The sequence below is a fragment of the Cynocephalus volans genome, chromosome 1, assembly GCF_027409185.1.
Source record: "Cynocephalus volans isolate mCynVol1 chromosome 1, mCynVol1.pri, whole genome shotgun sequence".
NCBI lineage: Eukaryota > Metazoa > Chordata > Mammalia > Dermoptera > Cynocephalidae > Cynocephalus > Cynocephalus volans.
Window position 1 is genome coordinate 75,986,914 of NC_084460.1, and position 9,292 is coordinate 75,996,205.

The 9,292-nt window shown below is 34.6% G+C and overlaps 1 pseudogene; it reads right to left on the reverse strand.

Moving 5' to 3' along the window:
• Window positions 1-6,623: 6,623 nt before the first annotated feature.
• LOC134381231 (thymosin beta-4-like) lies at window positions 6,624-7,656 on the reverse strand (annotated as a pseudogene).
• Window positions 7,657-9,292: the final 1,636 nt, after the last annotated feature.

The following is a 9,292-nucleotide window of genomic DNA, read 5'->3' on the forward strand; positions in this document are numbered from 1 at the left end:
GTGTTTTTTCCTCTCCAAATTTTTCTCTTCCTTCATCACCTTGTTTTCTCCCTCTCATAAATGGTACCACAAATCACTTAGCTGCTCAAGCCAGAAACCTGGGAGTCATCCTTAATTCTTCTCTTTCCCTCATCTTCCACATACATCAGCAAATCTTCGTCATTTGAACTCCAAATATATATCTTAACTCTGACCATTTTTTTCCATCTCTACTGCCATCGTTTGGTCCAGGCCATTATTTTCTTCTTGGATTCCTGCAACAGTCTTCTAATTGGTATCTTTGTTTTCACTTGTGTCTTTCTTCAATGTATTTTCTACACAGTTGCAAGGGTGGTTCTCTTAAAATGCAAATCTAATCATGTCCCTCTTCTGTTTGAAATTCCTAGTTGCCCTTAGAATAAAAGTACAACGCAAATTTTCACTATGGTTTATAAGACCCTACATCTTTGATTCTCAGACCTAAGCATATTTAAGAATCAGCTGGAGAGCTAGTTAAGACAGTTTCCTCAGCTTAATTCTCAGAAAATCTGATTGTCAGCCTGAGCCTCAGACTATGAATTTCTAATAATGATAAGGCCAAGGCAGCCAACCAAGGGCCACACTTTGAACGGTGTTGCCCAACTCCAACCTCATCTCCTAGTACTCTCCCTCACCACATTCCAGCTTCATTGGCTTCTTCCTTGTCCTCAAATATGCTAGACTTGTTCTAGTCTCAGGGCCTTTGAAAATGCTGTTCAATTCTGAGTGCTCTTACTGAACATTTTTCTGTCTTCTTTTGGTAACATCATCACAATTTCTTTACCTCTCTTCTTCGGTCTATGGTCTGATGGGATAGTTAATTAAGGCACCCTGGTGGAGAGGTGGACACGTGTTACACGGTACATCATGGAAGGCTCCCTTCCAGGAATTTGAACTATGAGGACAGTGATGAAAATGGTTGGAGTGGTACTGCAGGATGAGAATGTTGATTCTGTGGGCCAATTAGAACTACTGGCCACACTGATCTTTATAAGACTTTATGTTTGGGATCCTTTTAATCCTTTGAGTATCCCCATATCCTCCAAATAAATTGCCCTTTTTAACCTAAACTTACCAGTGTTGGCTCCTGTGGCTCACAACATAAGAATCCTCATTCTTTAAGTCTCATTTTGTATTAGCTTTCCAGAGAGATTTCTCTGATGATCCTGTATAATGCAGTTCTCTCCCTTAATTCTCAAATGCTTTTTCTGCAACTGTTAATCTTACAGTTTTTCACTTTTAATGTGGTGAATTATATTAATAAATTATATAATATTATATTACATTCTGGGAATAAACATTATTTGGTCATAATTTTTTTTTTAACTTTGCTAGTTTTAGTTTACTAGTGTTTTAGTTGGGATTTTCACATGTTCATTCAAAGTGATACTGACCTATAATTTTTCTTACTTGTACTGTCTTCATCCAGTTTGGGGATCACAGTTATACTGCTCTCATGGAATTAGTTGAATAGCTTTCTCTTTTGATTCTATGAAATGGTATATACCACCAATTCTTTCATATATTAAGATTTGATTTGTGACATAATATGCTGCCTTTTTTTTTTTTTTTTTTGAGCAGCTAGCTGGTGCAGGGATCTGAACTCTTGACCTTGGTGTTACAACACCACACTCCAATGAACTGAACTAACCAGCTAGCCCTGTGCTGCTATTTTGGGGAAGATTCCATGTGTGCTTGAAAAGAATATCTGTAGGATTCTTTATGTGTTCCATGTGTTGCCTAAATATTCTATATTCTTACTAATGTTCTGTCTGCTGGATTTATCAGTTACTGAAAATGGCATATAAAGTTCTACTATGAGGGCTGTTTGGTTAGCTCAGTTGGTTAGAGCACAGTGTTGATAACACTCCAGGCCAGCCACTGAAACAAACCAACAAAAATTCTGCTATGATTGTGGATTTTTCCACTTTTCTTTGTAAGCTTGTTAGTTCTTACTTTAAATATTTTGAGGCTCTATTTCTAGATGCATATTGGTTCAAGATTATTGTAACTTCTTTGCAAATTTTTCCTTTTATCTCTATTTAATAATCCTGTATATCCTAGTAATAATGCCTTTGACTTTAGGTTTTGACTTTTTCCCTCTTGATAGTAATATAGTTATACAGCTTTCTTTTGGTTATATGCTTTGCATATCTTTCATTCTCTTACTATCAACCTTTTAGTGTCCTTTAAGTTTTAGTACTATGTTTTGTTAAAAAGAATATAGCTGACAATCTGTCATTTAACCAGCAAGTTTACCCAATTTACCTTTTAAAAAGATTATTGATATATTACTCCATCTTTTTTCTCCAGACTTCCTGAAGTATACATAAGTAAAAATTGTACATATGTAAGGTGTACAATGTGATTTTTTTTTTTTCCGGCTGCTGACTGGTATGGGGATCAGAACACTTGACCTTGGTGTCATGATGGTTTGATATATGTGTTCATTGTGAAATGATTACAACAATCAAGCTAACTAACATGTCCATTTCATCACAAAGTTACCTTTTGTGTGTGTGTGTGTGTGTGTGTGTGTTGAAAATATACTTAAGATCTACTCTCTTAGCAGATTTAAAATATATAATACATTATTATTAACTATAGTCACCATGCTATATATTAAATCTCCAGAACTTATTCATCTGATAACTGGAAGTTTGTATCCTTTGATCAACATTTCCCCATTTTCCCCACTCCCCAACCCCTGGTAACCATTTATCTACTCTCTGTTTCTGTAAGTTTTTGTCTCATGCAGTGTTTGTCTTTTTGTATCTGACTTATTTCACTTAGCATAATATCCCCAGGTTTATCCATGTTGTCCAAAAATGGCAGGGCTTCCTTCTTTTTTTAAGGGTGAATAATATTCATATATTGTAATAATATTCATAACATGTGTGCGTGTGTATATATATATGAATAATGTTTTCTTTATCCAATCATCTGTCAATGGATACTTAGGTTTATTCTGTATCTTGGCTATTGTGAATAGTGCTACAGTGAACATGAGAGTGCAGATATATTTTTGAGATACTGATTTCGTTTCCTTTTAATATATGTGCAGAAGTGGAATTGCTGGATCATATGGTAGTTCTATTTTTAATTTTTTGAGTAAGCTCTATACTGTTTTCCGTAATGGCTGTACCACTTTACATCCTCATCAGCAGTACTTAGGGTTCAATTTTGTCTACATCCTTGCCATCACTATCTTTTGACTTTTTGATCATAGGTATCTTAACACGTGTGAGGTGATAGCTCATTATGCTTTTGATTTGCACTCCCCTGATTATTAGTGATGTTGAATATGTTTTCATATACTGTTGGCCATTTCTATGTCTTTGGAAAAGTGTCTGTTCAGATTCTTTGCCCATTTTTAATCAGATTGTTCTTTTTTTTGGGGGGGGCTATTGACTTGTATTGCTTTATGTTTCTTATATATTTTAAATATTAATCCCTTACAAGATATATGATTTGCCAATATTTTCTTCCATTCTGTGAATTGCCTTTTCATTTAGCTGATTGTTTCCTTTGCTGTGCAGAAGCCTTTTAGGTTAATACAGTCCAACTTGTTAATTTTGCTTTTGATGCCTGCACTTTTGGTGTCATATCCAAAAAATCATTGCTAAGACCAACGTCATGGAAATTTTTCATTATGTTTTCTTCTAGGAGTTGTACAATTTCAGGTCTTTAATCTATTTTGAGTTGATTTTTTCTGTATGGTGTAAGATAAGGATCCAATCTCATTTCTTTTGCATGTGTATATCCAGTTTTCCCTGTACCATTTATTTAAAAGACTATCCTTTCCCCATTGTGTATTCTTGATGCCTTTGTCAAAGATTGGTTGACCATATATGTGTGAGTTTATTTCTGGGCTTTCTATTTTGTTCCATTGGTCTATGTGTCTGTTTTTATGCCAGTACCATAATGTTTTTACTACTATAGCTTTGTTAATATAATTTGACATTAGGAAATGTGATGCCTTCAACTTTGTTCTTGCTCAAGATTGCTTTAGTTATTCAGAGTCTTATGTGGTTCCATACAAATTTTAGGATTTTTTAAAAAAATTCTGGGGCTGGCTGGTTAGCTCAGTTGTTTAGAATACAGCCTTATAACACCAACGCCATGGGTTTGGATCCCTGTACTGGCCATCTGCCAACCAAAATAAATAAATAAATAAATAAAATTTTAAAATTTTAAAAATTTTTGGGAAAAGTACCATAGGAATTTTGGTAGAGATTGCATTGAATCTGTAGATTGCTTTGTGTAGTGTAGTCATTTTGACAACATTTATTTTTCTCATTTATGAACATGGCTATCTTTTCATTTACTAATGTCTTTAATTTCTTTCATCAGTGTTTTATAGTTTTCAGTGTACAGATATTTTGCCTCTTTGGTTAAATAAAATAAAGTATTTTATTTTTTGCTACTATTTTAAATAGGATTACTTTTTTCAGATAGTTTACTGTTAATATATAGAAATGCTACTGATTTTTGTATGTTAATTTTGTACACTGTAACTTTAGTGAATCCATCTATCAGTTCTAGCAGTTTCTTGGTGGAGTTTTTAGGATTTTCTATATATAAGATCATGTCATCTGCAAACAGAGACAATTTTACTTCTTCCTTTCTGACTTGGATGCCTTTTATTTCGTTTTCTTGCTTAGTTACTCTGGCTAGAATTTTCAGTACTATCTGTTGAATAGAAGTGGGGACAGTGAGCATTCTGGTCTTGTCTTTTCTGTCTTCCAGAAAAAGCTTTCAATTTTTCACTGTTGAGTAAATGTTAGCTATGGGCACATCATATATGATCTTTATTGTGTTGAAGTGCATTCTTTCTATACCTAATTTGTTGAGAGTTTTTATCATGAAAGGATGTTGAATTTTGATAAATGCTTTTTCTGTGTCTATTGAAATGAACTTATGATTTTTGTTCTTCATTCTGTTAATGTAGTGTATCAAATTTATTGATTTGTATATGTTGAACCCAGTGATAAATCCCACTTGATCATGGTCTATGATCTTTTTAATGTGCTATTGAATTTGATTTGATAGCATCTTGTTGAGGATTTTTGCATCTGTGTTCATCAGGTATATTGTCCTGTAATTTTCTTTTCTTGTAGTGTCCTTGTCTGGCTTTGGTATCAAGGTAATACTGGCCTCGTAAAATAAGTTTGGAGGTTTTCTCTTCCTGTATTAGTCAGTTTTTGTGTTGCTATAACAGAATACCTGAGACTGGGTCATTTATAAAGAACAGAGGTTTATTTGGCTAACTATTCTGGGACAGCTACATCTGGCAGGGGCCTCAGGCTGCTTCTACTCATGGCAGAAAGCAGCAGGCAGCTGGTGGATATAAGCAGATCACATGGTGAGAGGAAGCAAGAGAGGGTGAGAGGAGGTGCCAGGGTCTTTTAAACAACCAGCTCTCACAGGAACTAATAGAGTGAGATCTCACTCACTACCCGCCCCCAGGGAGAGCATTAATCCATTCATGAGGGATCAGCACCTGTGACTCAAACAGCTCCTAACACTGCCACATTGGGGATCAGATTTCCACATGAGTTATGGGGGGACAGCACATCTAAACTCTATCACTTTCCTTCTATTTTTTGGAAAAGTTTGAGACGTATTAGTATTTATTCTTCTTTAAATATTTGGTAGAACTCAGTGAAGCCATTAGGTCCTGTGCTTTTCTTTGCTGTTTGATTTTGATTACTGATTCAATCTCCTTACTCATTACTGGTTTGTTCAGATTTTTAATGATTCAGTCTTCATTGGTTGTATGTTTCCAGGAATTTATGCATTTCTTCTATGTTATCCAATTTGTTGTCTCATATTTTTGTGGTATCAGTTGTAATGTCTCTTCTTTCATTTCTGAGTTTTTTCTTTGAATCTTTTTTTCTTAGTCTAGCTAATGGTTTGTTAATTTTGTTTATCTTTTCAAAAAACCAACTCTTAGTTTTGTTGATCTTTTCTATTGTTTTTCTTGTCTCTTTTTCATTTATATCTGCTCTGATCCTTGTTTCCTTTTGTCTACTAACTTTGGACTTGATTTGTTCTTTTTCTAGTTCTCTGAGGTGCATCAGGTTGCTTACTTGAGATGTTTCTTTTCATCACATAGGCATTTATCACTATAATATTCCCTCTCAGAATTTTTTTTGCTGCATCCCATATGTTTTGCTATGTTGTGTTTCCATTTTTTTCATGTTTTAAAGCTTTTTATTTCCATATTTAAAAAAATGTGCGTTCCAACAATTAAAGTCATTTGAACAGAAAAATGGCACTTTGATTAAACTATGTTTTACAGCCTGCAGGGCACCTTGGACCAGCTTGGTTTTAACTCTAGATTCCACTGTTGTCTCACCTAGCTCTTCCTTCACCAACATGCAAGTTCTTTTCCTTCTCCACTAGCCAGACGGGCAGATGGGAAAGCAGGTGTGGCCTTTGTTGTTAGTTGTTCTTTGATGTGAAAGGGGCAGAACAGTCATTTAAACTTGATCCAACCTCCTTGCATCTTACAAAGTTAAACAGCTAAAAGAAGTAAAATAAGAAGGAATGTATAGTGCATATTGTGGAATGTATTGTGCATATTGGCAGGGTATACCTCATTATGATTTGCCTGCTTGCTTCTCCTGTTTGATTGTTTCTTTGGAAGGTGGATTTTTCGCTTGTGTTTCTGTCTTCTTCAATTTTGACGTACCAAATTTCTCAATCTCAGCCATACTGGGTTTGTCAAACACGGTTGCAGAGGAAGCAGAAAAAGGCATGCAAGCCAACGAAATCTGGTTTGCTCTGTCACTACCACCGAGTGTGTGTTTCCATTTTTGTTTGTCTCAAGATATTTCTTAATTTTTCTTTTGGTTTATTCTTTGACCCAATGGTTGTTCAGGAGCTGTTTGATTTTCACATATTTGTGAATTTTCCAGTTTTTCTTCTTTTATTGATTTCTAGTTTCATACCACTGTGGCAGCAAACAATGCTTGATAGGATTTCAATCTGTTACGACATGTTTTGTGTTCTAACATCTGACCATTCCTGGAGAATGTTTCATGTGCACTCCAGAAGAATGTGTATTCTGTTACTGTTGCATGTAATGTTCTTGCATATGTTTGTCAGGTCCATTTGGTCTAAAGTGTAGTTCAAGTCCACTGTCTCCTTATTGATTTTCTGTCTGGGTGATCTACCCATTGTTGAAAGTGGGTTAGTGAAGTCTCTTACTGTTATTGTATTGCTGTCTATTTCTTCCTTCAGATTTATTGATATTTGCTTTACATATTTAGTTGCTCCAATGATGGGTGAATATATACTCACATTTACACTTGTTATATCCTCTTAATAACTTGACTCTTTTATCATTATATAATGCCTTATTTGTCTCTTTCAGTTTTTGACTTAAAGTCTATTTTGTCCAATATAATTATAGCTATAGTTGTTCTTTTTCGGTTTCCATCTGCATGGAATATCTTTTTCCATCCCTCCACTTTCAGTCTATGTGTGTCCCTAAAGCCGTTGTGAGTCTCTCATAGGCAGTAATTTCTTTTTTTTTAAAATCCATTCATCCGTTCTATAGCTTTTGATTGGAGAATTGAATCCATTTCCATTCAAGGTCATTATTGATAGGTAAGGACTTACCATTGCCATTTCGTTAATTGTTTTCCAGCTGTGTGCCTCTTCAACAGTGTCCCATATGGCTCAGGAGGTAAGATGCTCATTCACTAAGCTCTCAAATTTCCCCTGGAAGAAATCTCAGGCCAAGGAGGTCTCCCTTTGCACTGAGCTGTGCTGCCTAAGGGGGTGAGGGGTGTGATGTGGGTAAGGCAGAACTGTTCTTCTTATCCTCTTCAATGTGTCTATTCTTGGATTTTTTGCTCCAACGGTGTGCGGGAACTTCTCCACTACACTCCTAGACTTCCACAAACATACTTGTTCATAGGTAGTTTTCAAAACTGATGCTTCTGTTGAGGAAAATAATAGTAGAAAGCTCCTATTTCATTGTCTTGCTGATGTCACTTCCTCCATTTCATTTTGAGTTTTCTACTTACAATTCCTTTTTTTTGCTTCTTCCCATCTCTCCTTCCCTTCTTTCTATTGAGTAATTATGGTTTGTTTATTTTTTCCTTCCCTTTTTTTATGTTGACTGGTTTGGAAATTATACTCAATTTCTTTGCTCTCCGTACTTTCTTGCATCTCACCTCTTTTTTTCTGAGTTTGGTTTTTATTTTCCTGAAGATAGTCTTTATAAGTTCTATCAGTAGAAGTCTGTTAGTAGTGAATGCTGATTTCCCCTGACAATATCTTTATTTCGCCCTCGATTTTAAATGATAGTTTAACTAGGCATGCAATTCTAAACTGACAATTGTAATTATTTTATTTTAGCATTTGGAGATATTATTTGATTGACTTCTAGTTTATTTTGTTGATACTGAGCAACCAGCTCTCATTCCTTTGTAAGTATTTTATTTTTTCTTTCTGTTTAAGAACTTTTGTTTTTCCTTGATTTTAAATTTCAGTATAATGTGCTTAGATATGAATTTATTTTGTGTTTCTTTAGGGTATGTTCCCTGGAGTGAATTGCTGTGGCAGAGAAAATTTTCTTTTCAGGCTTCCTAAATAATGTCAAATTGTTTCCCAGGATGATTCTATCAATTCACACTCCTATGAGTTCTTGCATCTTTATGTCATGAATTTTTGCATGCTTATTTTTGTTAGCAAACAGAAGAAGATGGACTCTCAATGCCTGAGATGAGAAAGGACTACTTGAAACTGCATGTTAATCCTCTCACATAAAACAATGACTGGATAATTTTTAAAGACATTTACCTTAAACAGATCTCTTTTTGTTTGATCCTTCTCTAATCCTTGAAAATAAACTTTGTTGAAAAACCCTTCTGTCTGATATCTGCCTCCTGTGTTCTGAATTTTTTGCTTATTGTCTTACAAAATCAACCTACTCATTAATTTGGAACTTGGCAAAGAAATGGAAGTCTTTTCTAGTCTTTGGCCAAAAGTTCCCTGAAACAATATTTAGAAGTTCTGTTTGGTACTTTTCAAATTTGCCTACTCCATACATATATAGATTTTTATGGATTCTATTTCTTCTTTTATCACAGCAATACTTTTTTTTTTCTTTTCAAAATGAAAATAGCTTTTATATGATTCTAAAATTATCCTTTTTTTGATTCTAAATATAATAATGCCTACAATCACTTAATGTTTCTGATTGCTCTCATCACTTAAAGAGACTGTCTGCATTCTCTTCAGTATTTAGGGAGAACTA